Source organism: Rutidosis leptorrhynchoides, chromosome 7 (genome assembly GCF_046630445.1).
Source record: "Rutidosis leptorrhynchoides isolate AG116_Rl617_1_P2 chromosome 7, CSIRO_AGI_Rlap_v1, whole genome shotgun sequence".
NCBI lineage: Eukaryota > Viridiplantae > Streptophyta > Magnoliopsida > Asterales > Asteraceae > Rutidosis > Rutidosis leptorrhynchoides.
Window position 1 is genome coordinate 161793290 of NC_092339.1, and position 18601 is coordinate 161811890.

Sequence of the window (18601 nt, forward strand, 5' to 3'; positions counted from 1 at the left end):
TGGGATTTTGGTATTATATATACATATGTAAATTATGTATAGAAAGATATCAAATCTAACTCCTATAATCTATTTCATATCAAAAATTCATTCCCTTGATCATACGAGATGGATCCCTCAACCAGTTCGAATTCCTCAGATTACGACAGCTATTCCGATATGGAGTCTCATTCCAGCTCCGAAAGCAGTATGACCGGAATAGATCAACCAATCAGTCATCACCTATTCTGGATGAAATGGGGATGGGTTCGTAGCCTCCTCAATTATTGGAGACAAGAAGAAGGTGATCCTTTCCATCCACCAAATTGCCCTATTGACAATGAACCTGAAGCACTTACCGGCGAACCTGTTCGAGAAACCATTTTCTCTCTCATCTCCAGAGTATCTCGTCACGATTATATACTACACCAAATTCTTGATTATATTTATCCGCTCGTCCGAACCGACGATCACCCCGGTGTAATAGAAGAAGTTAACGAGCTTCGCGCTCGGGTAGTGGCTTTGGAGAATACGGTGCGAAGGTTACAAACACCATCAGCAACACCAGCAGCGTAACCAGTACCGCCAGTAACATCCACATCGCAAGTCTCAATACTAAAAGCACCAGCAGCATCACCGACATCAACATCAACCACCATTATTAACATCAACAGGATCATTACCACCACCAACAATCACATCCGCATCACACACCTCAATATCCCAATCTGTATATCGGATATCAACGTCACACGCACCAAAGATACCAAGGAGTACCAACAACAACAAACGATGAAGTATTGATTCATAACTTCATCGGAGAAACATTCTGTGGTGATTAGGTAATCTCTAAAGTTTTAGAGATTATCTATCTCAGCCTTAACCGTAAACCAGATGAGTGGACAGAGATGATAGAGAGAAGAACCGAAACCCTAACAAGACTGGTGCGTAAGGTACAAGCTAGACTTGTTTTACCAACATCATCAGCAGTACCAATAGCCTCACCAACACAGTCAATGCTGTCAACATTGTTAGAATCGTCAGCACCTCTAACCTCACAAGTTTCGCCAATTCAAGAATCACTGTGGAAACCATTACAAATTAATAACAAGTATATTGTATCAACGATTTATGAAGTATTAACTCAGTTCCTCCGAAGAATTTATATGTATATTCTATAAAAAAATTTTTACCATAATAAATCTTTCTGTACTAAGCTATTATGTATGGAACTTAACTATCTGGTTAATTCATATTACTAATTTGCTATGATGTACATTCTTCGTTAACAATTTAATCATTGTTAACTACAATCTCTGCTTCAACTCAATTTTATTTCATAATAAATCAAGTGTATCATTCAATAACATGTTTGATTATACACTTTCATCTTTGATATACCCGAAATTTACGGGAAAACAATATTCGTATCTTGCGAAGTTAGCAAGAGTTCCATGAGCATCAGCATGATTCACTAAGGAAATACATATAAATATTGAAGCATTGATTACATTAGTGAAATACTCCGCAAAGTTTATGTAATCTCTAATGTTTTAGAGAAAATTCATTTCTAATTCAATCCGAAAATCAAATAAGCTTAGTATGATATTAACTCATTGAATCTGTACTACATCTGAAGAAAATATACCCACATATATTTTCATAAAGATTGTAATGAGAATTCTTGTTCAAAATATTATTTGTGAAATTTTTTTAACGGGTAGGTAATACCCGAGAGATATATAAAATCACAATTAATATGTTACATTCTTCAATTCTGATTCAATAATCATCAACTAAACCAATATACATTCTTCTATAGAAATCAAAACAATCATACTCATTCGAATCTAATTACATATTCTGATTTTGGGAATTTCAGAATTCAACTCGAGATACAACCAAAATCATCACTCTTAGATCCTTATATTTTTCAAAGCTATACTTTGACTTCAAAACTGTGATAGCACATCACTTTTAATCGTAACACACAAGATGGATATGAGAAATCATTCGGGATTTAGGACGATTTCATCATTTGGATATTGACTATGACAATCTGCAATCAAAACCCTCCGAAATTCTAGAAGACACTTCAAATAATAAACAATTGAGATGATGATCCAACCACACGTTACCCGAAGTTTTGTACCTGAAAAACTCTCGAAACCAAAGTCATAATCTAACATGTACCTGCGTCGAATTCTTCTAGCAAGAACAACATTTTGATTCCTTTTCAAAGTAGCCAATTTTGTCACGGATCCAGCAAGTCAACTTCGATTTTTTTAGTCGGACCAGTCTTATTATAACCCTGATAGATACGTTGCCCTTTCGTCATTATTACTGGGGAACCTTTCATATTCCACCATATTACCACCAGCGTTTAATCATCTAAAACACGATTCTTCTGAACCCACCTCAGATTGATAACCAGAGATTCAGATATTATTGCATTAAATGCAGAGGAAACATAAAAATGGTAGATGGTTTAAACGGTCAAAAGTTTGATGATAAAAGATAGTGAGTTGGTAAAGCTCAGAAAAAGAAAGGATTTGGTACTGAAAAATGGATTGAGCAAAGTATGAAGGAAGCCATGGACAAATCACAGAGACTGAATCTGCCTTCAAAGGATCCAAATGATTCAGTGCCTGCTGAACTCGTTAGCGAACACCTTATTTCTTATTCTAAATCTCCACAGACAAATATTCTTCATCATCATCATATCTTGAATATTCTAAGATATCATAGTATCTTTCATTATAAATATCCTTGATAATTCTGAAGATATTTTCATAAGTATTCTCATTTGAAATCAATTATCTCTCTGTAATATCTGCAACATAAAAAGAAACTGTGTTAGTTTCTAAATACTGAAAAATTCGAATATGAATGTTTTTGAAGTAGTGTTGGGAACTGATACATGAGTTAATATAATATAATGACACTTGATCAACGTCATTATATTACAGTAGGTCATGTTAAGTTTCTAATGGGATGTGATGATTCACAGCACCATCATCATGTGCCATTTACACGACTCTTACATTCGATCTAATCCTTAAACATAGCAAGAAAATATTTCTTGATGATTCGATCTTTTACAGGATATTCTGGTAATTTGACAAGTCAAAATCGCATCATTAAGATTTCCTTCTTAGAACATTAACTATGTTCATTCCGAAATTCATAACTGCAAATTCTGGACCATTACTCGCTTGACTCGAGGACGGGAAGAGGAAACGAAAGAATGAAGCTCCAAACTAGAAATTGGAGCATAAACCGCAGCAAATAAAAGAGAATATTAATTATGGGTGACAATGATTATAGAAGACAGATGCAGGGGCATCGAAATATAAGGGAAGATATAAAACTCAACAACCACCCTGAAGCTACAAACCGTGCATATCAATACGTATTGCCACGTAAAGGCACGGAAAAATTAATAACACTATAACCCCAAGATAATAGTAGAAGTAAATAAAATCTTCCGGTGGTAGATGAAAGAGAAGGATGACAGATGTAAAAATTAAGAGTATATCAAGGATCAAAATGGGATGGAGCATATTGACGAATGTTTTAAAGTATGAACTGAGGAGAAAGAATAGAAGGTGTGAGTTGTAAGGAAACAAAGAGGGTGGATTTATAGAAAAATATCCGACAGAGCAATCGGAACAGATTATTACATTTACTCAAAGAAGATCCTGATTTCCTAAGTCGCCGAAGAACCAAATCTTATTACGAAAATTTTCTTTAAATCCCTTAAATTCCGGAAATCAATCATAGCTACGTCATCAGTTAAAACAAATCTACATTTACTCATTTCGCTCTTTTACGATAGCTTCACTCATACGCTTCGAGAAATCGAATTATTTTATCCGTACTTCTTAATCATGATAAAACTCTATGTATCAGCTTATATTCGTCATAATAACATTCTTACTATTAGCTATGACGACCTCTATCAAATTTCGGGACGAAATTTCTTTTAACGGGTAGGTACTGTAGTGACCCGGAAATTTCCGATCAAATTTAAACTTTAATCTTTATATGTATCCGACACGATAAGCAAAATCTGTAATGTTGAGTCTCGAAAAGTTTGAAAACTATATTCATGTAATCAATTACCCTTTGACCATGTCTGACGATTCACGAACAAAAATGTGTAAATAGAAATGTATGTGTATGTACATATGTGTATTTTTTTTAAGCTAAGAAATATTGATAAAACATTTAAGAGCTTGGTGATACAAAAATAGATTATGAGATTATTATGTGACTTGAAAGCATTGAACGAATTAGTTGATATGAATATAAGCTACGAGATCTATTTTATGAACATAGAAATGCTATCACAGTAGTTAGTGAATAATACTTTACTTGAACGTATTTGTTCGATGTAAGTTTATCAATGAGATTAAAAGATAATATCAAGTGATTGATTTATCAGGTACATTGAATTATAATTACGAGTCTTTGTTATGAGGTCCACTTGAATTAGAAAACTCTTACTTTTAACGGTATTCGGAATATTTAGTAAAGTGATTCCATGTAAGAACAAAAGTGTTATTATTGAGGATTAGACAGAGGTTAGCGGAGAGTCTCGTTTAATTATCAAAAGCGTACCTTGCAATGATTGACTTGTGTCACTTGGTAGGTTAATTATTTAGTTTTCTTAATATTGAAGACGTTTTACGATATAGATGAAACCTTTTAAAGAATGATTTTGAATATAACTAATTCTGGAAAACTAAATTATATTTATTCAATTTAGTACAAACACATTTTTTTTCGATATAATAGAATTTGATTATAAAATATTTTTATGGATTTTCAATGATATAAAAATAAAAATAAATATAAAATAAATATTTCTAATGAGCACCAAAAGACTACAACATTTCATCACAAGATTGAAAGTTAAAATGTTGGAAATCACTAAACCTGCGCACTTGCACGAGAAAAATCATAACTAAATCATACTGACTCGAAAAAGGGTGATTCCGGTGTCCAAACGACCGTAACTCAAAAATCTACAACTTTCATGAAGACACCATACACGAATCGTGTACCTATCTACACGAAACGTGTAATCTTGTGCCGACATATTTTGGTGGCGGCTCACTATGCAACATGTTTTTAATTTTTTTTAATATTATATTATATTATTATATTATTTATAAATCTATATATATAGGATCGATCATAATTGTTTTCTAACTATCTATCTCTCACACTCTCTCTATAATTATATTTATTATTATTATTGTTAGTGTTATTATTATTATTATTATTAGTATTATTATACATAAAATACTACGACGAGGTCATGGGCGAGTTATTTCAAAACGGGTTTTATGAGCGGGATAGAGCTAAGGAAATTATGAGTTATGGTTATGGAGGTGATGGGTATTGTTCATGGGTATGCTTGTGAGGTTAAACTAGTGTTTGTCACCTCCATTGCGTCTACGTACCTTTCCTACAATATTGAACCTCAATATTGATACGTGAGTACTCCTAATTTAATTTTTACATACTAATAGTGTATCCCTGACTAGTGCTCGAGAAAATAGGATTATGCATGCTTGTAAATTTGATAGTGCCCTTAGATAGGTTATGCCGAATCTTAAAGGTTGTTATATTATAGTTGAAGGAAGATATAAGATTTGCATGTCCTTAAAAAGCTAGAAAAAAATTAAGAACTTTTTCTTTAGATGCCAAATAGATTTGATGGACGGATTAAAAGTTATAGTCAATTAAAATTTCGTAAAAATGATTATTATCGTCGTTAATATCGTTGTCTTAATTTTTTTTATCAAATTGTTATTATTCCAAAATAACACGACTGTTACTTATTATTATTATCAATACTATATTATTAACTAGAAATGTAATACAAATTATATAACTACCTTAATAGAATCTATCGCAGTATTTTTATGATATTAAATGAACTTTATAAGTTTTATTACTTAAGATATATAAAAGTATATTTTAATATAAAATTTTATTTATAAACGAATTATATTATTTACTTTATTAAATCTTTAAAAAAAATATATTTTAAAAATATAAAATGACGATATTTAAATTATATAATAAAACATTTATAAAGTTTTGAAATCATTTGGAGTTAAACTAATTTTTGTCGACCTTTGCATACTAGACTCGAGCATTAGGATTGTGGTACACTATGACTTAACTTAATGTATTAGACAAATATTGACAAATACATAATTATATATAAATAATTTAGGTTCGTGAATCCAAGGCCAACCTTACACTTGTTCAATGATGTTATATGTATTTTTACTACAAAATACAGTATGGTGAGTTTCATTTGCCTTTTTACCCTTTATATTTTTGGGACTGAGAATACATGCGCTTTTATAAATGTTTGACGAAATAGACACAAGTAATTGAAACTACATTCTATGGTTGAATTATCGAAATCGAATATGCCCCTTTTTATTAAAGTCTGGTAATCTAAGAATTAGGGAACAGACACCCTAATTGACGCGAATCCTAAAGATAGATCTATTGGGCCTAACAAACCCCATCCAAAGTACCGGATGCTTTAGTACTTCGAAATTTATATCATGTCCGAAGGAGGATCCCGGAATGATAGGGGATATTCTTATATGCATATTGTTAATGTCGGTTACCAGGTGTTCACCATTTGAATGATTATTTTTGTCTCTATGCATGGGACGTATAATTATGAGAACTGGAAATGAAATTCTTGTGGTCTATTAAAATGATGGAAATAAATGATTATGATAAACTAATGAACTCACCAACCTTTTGGTTGACACTTGAAAGCATGTTTATTCTCAGGTTTGAAAGAGATCTTCCGCTGTGCATTAGCTCATTTTAAAGATATTACTTGGAGTCATTCATGACATATTTCAAAAGACGTTGCATTCGAGTCGTTGAAGTTCATTAAAGATTATTATTAAGTAAATGACAGATTAGGTCATTTATAGTTTGGATATTATGAAATGGTATGCATACATGTCAATTTTCGATGTAAAGAAAGATTGTATTTTAAAAACGAATGCAATGTTTGTAAAATGTATCATATAGAGGTCAAATACCTCGCAATGTAATCAACTATTGTGAATCGTTTATAATGTATATGAACGGGTCCTTTCAGTCTCGGCCCACTGGGAAATCAGGATATAAAATAATACGGCCCAAGTTGTCTTAAAATAGAGATATCGGTGTTTATCCAGAACTTTTATGGAGTATAAACAGCTGACAAAAATGGGTGTGTTATTCGTTTAGTTTTAAAAAAAAATTATAAACCATAAATCTTGGGTTCCTTGTCGGCCAATATGTGATGTCTTTGTTCCACTAGCTTTTTAAATATTCGATATCTATATTTATATATCTTATCACCAACTTGCTGAATATCAGCAATCTATATCTTATGAATCTATTCTATCTTCTTCTTAGATTTCGTTTAATGGCTCAGCAACCGAAATAGAAACATAGAAGGTGGCGGTTAGGGAGTTGTTTGGTGTCAAGATGAAAACAGAAACTGAAGTCATGGACTACAGGAATATCGAGTAGGTTTGCTTTAAGGGTGGTTGTGGAGATGGTTGTTCATAGTTGTAGGGGGCGGTGGTGTTTGTAAATGGTGGTTTGTGATGATATGATCAATTAAAAAACACCAAAAGTTATGGTGGTGGCATGGTTTAGCAAGAAGAAGCAAGGAAGAGAGAGTGATTGTTATGGTTCTTAAAACGTTTTTGGATGATAATGTTGATGGGTTTAAATGGTGATGGTACCTGGTTGTCTGCAACTAGAACCGAAAGGTTTGTGTGTTTGGGGTGGAGAGTAAAACCGAACAACAGAAATCATATATGATGATGTTGGTTCAATTGTGGTAATGAATGAACCGATGGTGGTGATTAAATGAGGATGAGGATCAAAGGTGATGGTATTCGAGTTAGAGAAAAGGAGAAACACAAGGTTGAGCTGCGATGTATGTTGTTTTTAGTTTGCAAACGAAAATAGTAGTAGTTATCATGATGGTATTTGATTAGGTTGTGATGATCTTTGGCTTTGGTTGTAATCTATCAAGAACAGAATATATATGCATATGTATGCCTAGGTTACAAGAGGGTTAGAGGATGATTTAAGAAGACGGTTAAATGAAGATAATGGTTGATTGAGAGATGTAGAAGGTAAGAAGTCGAATGAATTTTTGTGAATCAATTAAAAAGTTGATCATTTAAGTAAAGTAGTCAAGTGATTCGACAGAAGATGCTTGTTCATAAACAACCAAATAAGAAAATTTAAAAGCAGTTATAAATTAGATTGATTTGTACGAATGATTTCTATGTTTAATAAATTTTGAGGTATTGACAAAATTAGGTACAGATTGGTATTGTTTTAAAACCGAGTGAACGCCTAAATTTATGGATGGATTATAAATATATATTTTAATAAAAGAATTCTATTAATTTTAATAATAACTATTAATAATAATATTAATAATTATTAATAATAATAATATTAATAATGATAATAGTTTATAATAATAATAATTCTTAATAATAATATCTAATAACAATTACTAAAAATGCTAATATTAATATACATAATAATAATGATGAGTGTAACAATAATTACATGACAATTATGTTATAATTTGTAGTTCTATATATATATATATATATATATATATATATATATATATATATATATATATATATATATATATATATATATATATATATATATATATATATATATTTACAAACAAATGTTCGTGAATCTTCAGGCTTGGTCAAAGGGCAACTGATTATCCGTATATAGATTTCAAACTTTCTAGGCTCAACATTACAGATTTTGCTTATCGTGTCGGAAACATATAAAGATTAAGGTTTAAATTTGGTCGAAAATTTCTGGGTCATTACAGTACCTACCCGTTAAAGAAATTTCGTCCACGAAATTTGATAGAGGTCGTCATGGATAACAATAGGAATGTTTTCATGACAAATATGAGCTAATAATGGAGTTTTATCATTATTGAGGGATATAGATAAAACGATTCGATCATGTGAAGCGCACGAGTGAAGCTATCACAAAAGAGTGAAATGAGTAAATAATATGTTCGTTTCCACCACTGACGTAGTTATTATTGATTTCTGGGATTTAAGGGATTTAAAGAAAATCTTACGTAATAAGATTTGGTTCTTCGGCGATCAGGATCTTCTTTGAGTTAATATGGCAATCTGTTTTGATTTCTCTGTCGGATATTTCACTAAAAATTTACACTTCTCGCTCCCTTATTTCCATATCTCACATCTTCTCTTCTTTCTCCTTAATTCATACTTTATAGTATTTGTTAATATGCTCCATCCGGTACTAATTCTTGATATACTCCCAACTTTTATATTTGTCATTCTTCGGTTTCATCTCCCACCCGAAGAATCTATTTACTTCTACTATACTCTTGTGTTTATAGTGTTTCTAGTTCTCCCGTGTCTTTATATTGCTATATGCATTGATATACACGGTTTGTAGTTTCTGGCTGGTTATTGGTTTTTTTTCTTCATTATTTTTCGGAGCTTCATGCTTTCGTTTTCTTTTCCCGATTTCGAGTCAAGCGAGTAATGGTCCGGAATTCGTAGGTATGAAATTCGGAATGAACATAGTTTACGTTCTAAGAAAGGAATCGTAATGGCACGATCTTGATTTGTCAGATTACCAGAATATCCTGGAAAAGACCGAATCATCAAGAAATATTTTTCTTGATATTTTTAGAAATAGAATGTAAGAGCCGTGTAACATGGCACATGATGATGGTACTGTGAATCATCACATTCCATTAGAAACTCAACATGACTTACTGTAATATAATGACATTGATCAAGTGTCATTATATTATACTAATTCATGTATCAGTTCCCAACACTACTTCAAAACATTCATATTTTAAACTCGTAGGTTTCAGAATTTAGAAACTAACACAGTTTCTTTTATGATATGATACAGATAATGCGAGAAGATAAATGATTTCCGATAAGAATAGTTATGAAAATATCTTTAGAAATATCGAAGATATTTATAATGAAAGATATGATGATATCTTAGAATTTCTAATATTGAAGAATGATGAAGAAGATTTATCCTTAAGGGTTTAGATTCGAAAGTAAGGTATTCGTTAATGACTTCAGCAGGTACTAAATCATTTGGATCCTCAGGCAGGTTCAGTCCTTGTGATTTATCCACAGCCTCTTTCATACTTTGCTCAACCCGTTTTCCAGTTCCAAACCTTCTCTATCGAGCGTTCCTAACACTCCTTTCTTTATCATCAAACTTTTGGCTGTTTAGACCATCTACAATTTTTCTGTTTCCTCTGCATTTAATGCTACGATATTTGAATCACCGGTTATCAATCCGAGGTGGTGTCCGGAGAATTGTGTTTTTAGATGATTAAACGCTGATGTTGATATGGTGGGATATAAATGATTTTCCGGTAACGAAGGCGAAAAGACAACATATATATCAAGGTTATAATAAATTTGTTTCGGATGAAAAGTCGGAATCAACTTGTTGGAGCTGTGTCAAAATTTGACTAATTTGGAAAGGAATTGCAAAGTTATTTTAGGTAATAGTAACACCAAAGAAGCTAGCACAGATATGTGTTAAACGTTTACTCAGGTTCCGAGAGCTTTTCAGGTGCATAACTATATGCATCAATCTTTTCTTCCTTGGATGAAGTGTTGCTGGTTCATCCTCTCGATTGAGGTGTTTTCAAAAATCATGAAAGATTTGAACGCGGATTGTAATTGTCGAGGTACAAATGAGGTTTAAGATGAAATCAAGTGGCAAGCTTGAAGAATTGTTTAGTTTCATATGTTATAATCAATATTTTAATTCATTTTAATTGTCCAAAGTTATCAGTCCGATAGTCCAATTGTCCAATAGTCTAGTATATTCATATATAATTTAATATATAATATTCGAATTAATTAATACATATCGTGACCCGTGTACCGGTCTCAGTATTGATCACAACTCAAACCATATATATATTTTGGAACCAACTCCAACCCTGTATAGCCAACTCCCACCTTCACATATAGAGTCTCTATGGTTGTTCCGAAATATATATATATAGATGGGTCGATATGATAGGTCGAAACCTTGTATACGTGTCCCGTTATTTAAAGTGCGTAAAATAAATAAATATATATCATGACCCGTGTACAACATATTGTCTCAGAATTAATCCGACGTATTGTGTACATGTGTCCCGATTTAAAATGCGTAAAAATAAATAACAGAAATTAAATGACGATAAATTAAATTGCGATAAAATGTAATACGAAATTAACAGTTAGCTGGGAATAGTTAGCTAGGAACAGTTAGCGTGGAATCTTAACAATATTTCAATTAATTAATCCATTTGTTTCTAACAAATTTTATTATATCCAATGTTTTCTTCATTATGCCACTTGTTGGATTCTGATAGGTCAAAATCCAAATATGATATTTGAATGGAAATGGTTATTCTGTGGTGAACGGATACGTATATCGATGGTTGTAAGTAGGATAGTAATAACTGTTGAATCAGATTCAAAGAATGTACAGTGTAATTTATTAATGTGAAATCTAAATATTCCTCGGGTACTACCTACCCGTTAAAATATTTTTCATCATTAACAGTTTGTACGAAAGAATTTTTAATTACAATCTTTATGAAAATATACTTGCATATATATTTTCTTCGGATGTAATTATGAATTTAATGAATTAATAGGATATTAAACTCATTTGATTTATCGTTATTACTAGATTACATGATCTCTAAAACATTAGAAATTACATAATCGTCATGTCGAACGAAGATAAATGAGGTAGAACGATACGTAAAGCGAAGATAATCGATGTAAAATGATATGTAGAACGAAGATCATACTCAAAGTACAGATGAGATATTGAGGCACGTGGTGTGGATGTGATTGTTGGTGGTGGTAATGATACGGTTGGTGTTGATGATGGTGATGCCGTTGATGCTGGTGATGATGCTGGTACCGTAGATCGCGATGTTGACGTTACTGGCGGTACTGGTTATGCTGTCGGTGCTGCTGCTGGTGTTTGTAACCTTCGTACCATGTTCTCCAAAGCCGTCACGCGAGCGCGTAGTTCGTTAACTTCTGCTAATACACCGGGATGATTGGCGGTTGGAACGAGCGAATGAACAAGATTCGAAATGAGGGATAGTATATAATTGTGACGAGATACTCTAGAAATGAGAGAGAAAATGGTTTCTCGAAGAGGTTCGCCAGTAAGTGCTTCAGGTTCGTCGCCAAGAGGGCAATTTGGTGGATGGAATGGATCTTCGATGTGGAATGATCTTCGGATATCAGATGATATTCTAGCTATATAGAATATCTATATATATATAATATTAAAGATTTCGTAGACTACAGAGGAACCTACGGCATATGTCAGGCAAGTCTACAGATGCGCTAAGATATGAATTTTGTCCATACACTATAGATGCAATAAATGCAGTAAGACGTGTCTAGACTTAAGAATGATAAGCAGGCAATTCCCTAAGGATGATAAGTAGATGATTTCCGGCTAGATATGATAAGCAAAACTTTTGACATGTAGACACGGTCAAAGTCCAGACTCATTAATGTATCCTAACAACTACTAGTCAGGCACACTAATGCAAGACCTGGTTCGCTAAGACCACCGCTCTGATACCATTCTGTCAAACCCCGTCCAAGTCCCCCTAGATGAAGTCATCAACATTTGGTCCCCTTGCGATGATCGACTCCAAGTAATGTCCTTAGCACGAGCAAATGCACAGCAGAAGACTTAATTCGTACCTGAGAATAACATGCTTTAAAACGTCAACATAAAGTTGGTGAGATATATAGGTTTGATGCTAGCAGCGTTATAACTATGGACCACAAGATTTCATATATATAAACATAGTACACTCACAAGTGTATGAAAGACATTCTAAGTTTGTTGAGCACCTGGTAACCAAACTTTACAAGTATAACAACAGCACATATTCCCTTTATATATAATCGCACTACACCGTACCAAGTGTAGCCACCTAAACGAAGTACTGTGCAACAGTTGAAAACTGGTCATCCAGCCCGGTTGGGGATGTCAGCCCGATAGATCTATCAACAGGATTCGCGTTTACACTGGCCCATGTAATTAATAGTTACCAAGTTATAGGGAGATATGCAGTGGTACAACTCAATGTAGAACGTAATTTTAGTCACTTGTGTCCATAACGTAAATCATTTTTAAAAGTAGCGCATGTATTCTCAGCCCAAAAATATTTAGAGTTTAAAAGGGGACTATATACTCACCATACTGTATTTTGTAGTAAAAATACATATAACATCATTGAACACGTATAAGGTTGGCCTCGGATTCACGAACCTATATCATTTGTGTATTCATTAATATATATAATCGTAATCGAATAAATATCTATATTATTATTAGTGATATAATTTTTATATTAATAACTTATATATGTATTTCATTATTTTATTAACTGTATTCATTTTGTATATAAACATATTAATATAATTAGGTTATATACATTAAATATATATATATATATATATATATATATATATATATATATATATATATATATATATATATATATATATATATATATATATATATATATATATATATATATATATATATATATATATATATTTTTATATAACAGTTGCTTATTGAAACTAGTAATTATAATAACACTTAAATAATATTTGTCATGTAAAAATATTAATATTGGTAATACTTAATATTACTAATAATGATCGTAATGATATTAAAATTTTAGATATATTAATAATACTAATAAAAAATGAACTAATACAATATGAATAATTTTTATTATTTTCATAATAATATTAACAATAATAAATATTATTATCATAACAATAATAAATGCTAATTTTTATCCTAATACTAGTTTTAATAAAAGTGATAGTTTTTAAAAATAATGATACTTTTATTGATAATAATAATAATAATAAAAATAGTAGAAAGGCTACCTTAACGTAACAATCCTTTTAAAAATATAAACACCTTTGTCACGGCTTGAACCCGCGACCTCTTGAAACTCGACAACATGTCTAACCATTTGAGCTAACCCCTTTTTCTGATTTATTTACCAACCTAAATTTATATAATCGTATTACGTTTTCTTCTTTTCAAATACCACCCACATGTGTCTTACTGCATCATCAATCATCTTCTTTTATCATCTTCGCGTTTTTTTTTAACAGAAGTATTACAGCTGGGTCTCGGCCCAATAGTACAAACAAGAACGGCCCAATTGCAAAAGGAAGATATCAGCCCAGCAGTAAATAAGTCTCGGCCCACTGGGAAATCAGGATATAAAATAATACGGCCCAAGTTGTATTAAAATAGAGATATCGGTGTTTATCCAGAACTTTTATGGAGTATAAACAGCCGACAAAAATGGGTGTGTTATTCGTTTAGTTTAAAAAAAAATTTATAAACCGTAAATCTTGGGTTCCTTGTCGGCCAATATGTGATGTCTTTGTTCCACTAGCTTTTTAAATATTCGATATCAATATTTATATATCTTATCACCAACTTGCTGAATATCAGTAATCTATATCTTATGAATCTATTCTATCTTCTTATTAGATTTCGTTTAATGGCTCAGCAACCGAAATAGAAACATAGAAGGTGGCGGTTAGGGAGTTGTTTGGTGTCAAGATGAAAATAGAAACTGAAGTCATGGACTACAGGAATATCGAGTAGGTTTGCTTTAAGGGTGGTTGTGAAGATGGTTGTTCATAGTTGTAGGGGGCGGTGGTGTTTGTAAATGGTGGTTTGTGATGATATGATCAATTAAAAAACACCAAAAGTTATGGTGGTGGCACGGTTTAGCAAGAAGAAGCAAGGAAGAGAGAGTGATTGTTATGGTTCTTAAAATGTTTTTGGATGATAATGTTGATGGGTTTAAATGGTGATGGTACCTGGTTGTCTGCAACTAGAACCGAAAGGTTTGTGTGTTTGGGGTGGAGAGTAAAACCGAACAACAGAAATCATATATGATGATGTTGGTTCAATTGTGGTAATGAATGAACCGATGGTGGTGATTAAATGAGGATGAGGATCAAAGGTGATGGTATTCGAGTTAGAGAAAAGGAGAAACACAAGGTTGAGCTGCGATGTATGTTGTTTTTAGTTTGCAAACGAAAATAGTAGTAGTTATCATGATGGTATTTGATTAGGTTGTGATGATCTTAGGCTTTGGTTGTAATCTATCAAGAACAGAATATATATGCATATGTATGCCTAGGTTACAAGAGGGTTAGAGGATGATTTAAGAAGACGGTTAAATGAAGATAATGGTTGATTGAGAGATGTAGAAGGTAAGAAGTCGAATGAATTTTTGTGAATCAATTAAAAAGTAGATCGTTTAAGTAAAGTAGTCAAGTGATTCGACAGAAGATGCTTGTTCATAAACAACCAAATAAGAAAATTCAAAAGCAGTTATAAATTAGATTGATTTGTACGAATGATTTCTATGTTTAATAAATTCTGAGGTATTGACAAAATTAGGTACAGATTGGTATTGTTTTAAAACCGAGTGAACGCCTAAATTTATGGATGGATTATAAATATATATTTTAATAAAAGAATTCTATTAATTTTAATAATAACTATTAATAATAATATTAATAATTATTAATAATAATAATATTAATAATGATAATAGTTTATAATAATAATAATTCTTAATAATAATATCTAATAACAATTACTAAAAATGCTAATATTAATATACATAATAATAATGATGAATGTAACAATAATTACATGACAATTATGTTATAATTTGTAGTTCTATATATATATATATATATATATATATATATATATATATATATATATATATATATATATATATATATATATATATATATATATATATATTACAAACAAATGTTCGTGAATCGTCAGGCTTGGTCAAAGGGTAACTGATTATCCGTATATAGATTTCAAACTTTCTAGACTCAACATTACAGATTTTGCTTATCGTGTCGGAAACATATAAAGATTAAGGTTTAAATTTGGTCAAAAATTTCCGGGTCATTACAAACGTGTCCCACTTTCTTACACAACGTACAAGTAGTAGTACACCGCCCTGGGTGATGCCTTTCACAACGAATACAAAAAGGATAAGTGCATTTATAATTCGTCCATGTACTATCCGCCGGCTTCTTACTAACATTCTGAGTTGAACCTTGAGATGGCTCAAACTTCCTTTTACCTTCATTACTCTTAGTGTCAACCTACTTATTAGCCGACGCTCTTCTTCTCTTGGCTGTAGTGACCCGAACTTTTCCATGATTATTCCATGATTATGTATTAAATGAAAACTATATTTGCATGATTAAATGTTTTCAACATGTTAAGCAATCAAACTTGTTAAGACTTGATTATTTGAAATGAGTTTCATGTAGACAATTGACCACCCAAGTTGACCGGCGATTCACGAACGTTAAAACTTGTAAAAAAAATGACATGATTATATATATATATATATATATATATATATATATATATATATATATATATATATATATATATATATATGGACATATATATGATTAACATGAGATTATGATAAGTAAGTATCTCACTAAGTATATTAACAATGTGTGATATACATAAAAAAATGAGAATATTGAATTATGAAGCTCGAAACGATATACATAACGACTATCGTTATAACAACGCATTACTAAATACATATGTATTGTATTAAGATATTGATATACTATATTTAACATGATAAAATGATAATTAAGTATATCATTGAGTATATTAACAATGAACTATACAAGTAAGATGAGACTACTAACTTAAGGATTTCGAAACAATATATATATGTAACGATTAACGTTGTAATAGTATTTTATCATATATATATATGATGTTAAGATATATTCATACACCATGTTATCATGTTAACATAACAATTTAACATCTCATTTAAGTATAATAACAATGAATTAATTACATTTAACAAGATCGTTAACTTAAAGGTTTCAAAACAACACTTACATGTAACGACTAACGATGACTTAACGACTCAGTTAAAATGTATATACATGTAGTGCATTTAGATGTATTAGTATACTTTTGAAAGACTTCAAGACACATATCAAAGTACTTCTACTTAACAAAAATGCTTACAATTACATCCTCATTCATTTTCATCAACAGTTCTACTCATATGCAACCGTATTCGTACTAGTACAATACCCAGCTCCTAGATGTACACATTATTGGTATATACACATAAAAATCTGCTCCTTAGCAGCCTTAAATTATTAAGGAACATGTGGAACCAATCATTTGTCAACTAGCATGAATTATTTAGCAAAAAAACAAAACTTAAGAATCTTTTCTTTCTTTATAATGAGTAAAAACGTTTTTATGATTTCACCTCATTTTTCCATTCCAGTTTCTCATACTTACACTCCAAATTCTCTCTCAAAATACTCCTAACATCATATTTGATCATCTCCAAGCATTTTCACCATATTTTATCTTCAATTGCAAGCTTTAATCATCATAAAAACAACCATTCTAGAACACTTCAATAAATCTTTCAAACTTGCTAGATTACTTCCAAGCTTTCAAATTCATTCCAAGTAATTATCCAAGATCAAGAAACTTTTGTTAATCTCAGTAGGTTTTCATTCTAAATCAAAGGTAAGAATCATATTCAAGCTTTGGTTCAATTTCTATAAACATAACTATCTTAATTCAAGTAGTAATCTTACTTTAACTTGTTTTCGTGTCATGATTCTACTTCAAAAACTTCCAAGCCATCGAAGATCCTTTGAAGCTCAAGTTTATTTTTCATCATTTCTAGTAGGTTTACCTACTATACTTGAGGTAGTAATGATGTTCATAACATCATTCGATTCATATATATAAAACTATCTTATTCGAAGATTTGAACATGTAATCACTAGAACATAGTTTAATTAATTCTAAACTTGTTCGCAAACAAAGTTAATCCTTCTAGCTTGACTTTTAAAATCAACTAAACACATGTTATATATCTATATGATATGCTAACTTAATGATTTAAAACCTGGAAACATGAAAAACACCGTAAAACCGGACATACGCCGTTGTAGTAACACCGCGGGCTGTTTTGGGTTTGATAATTAAAAACTATGATAAACTTTGATTTAAAAGTTGTTCTTCTGGGAAAATGATTTTTCTTATGAACATGAAACTATATCCAAAAAACATGGTTAAACTCAAAGTGGAAGTATGTTTTTCAAAATGGTCATCAAGATGTCGTTCTTTCGACGGAAATGACTACCTCTTTAAAAAATGACTTGTAACCTGTATTTCTGAGTATAAACTTATACTTTTTCTATTTAGCTTCATAAATTTTAGTTCATTATGAAACCATAGCAACTTGAATCACTCAAAACAGATTTGAAACGAAAAAATGACGGGTAAAACAAAATTGGATAAATTTGCAAGTTTTAGCTACGAAAATTTTGTAACAAATCTAGACTAAACATATCCTAACTAATTT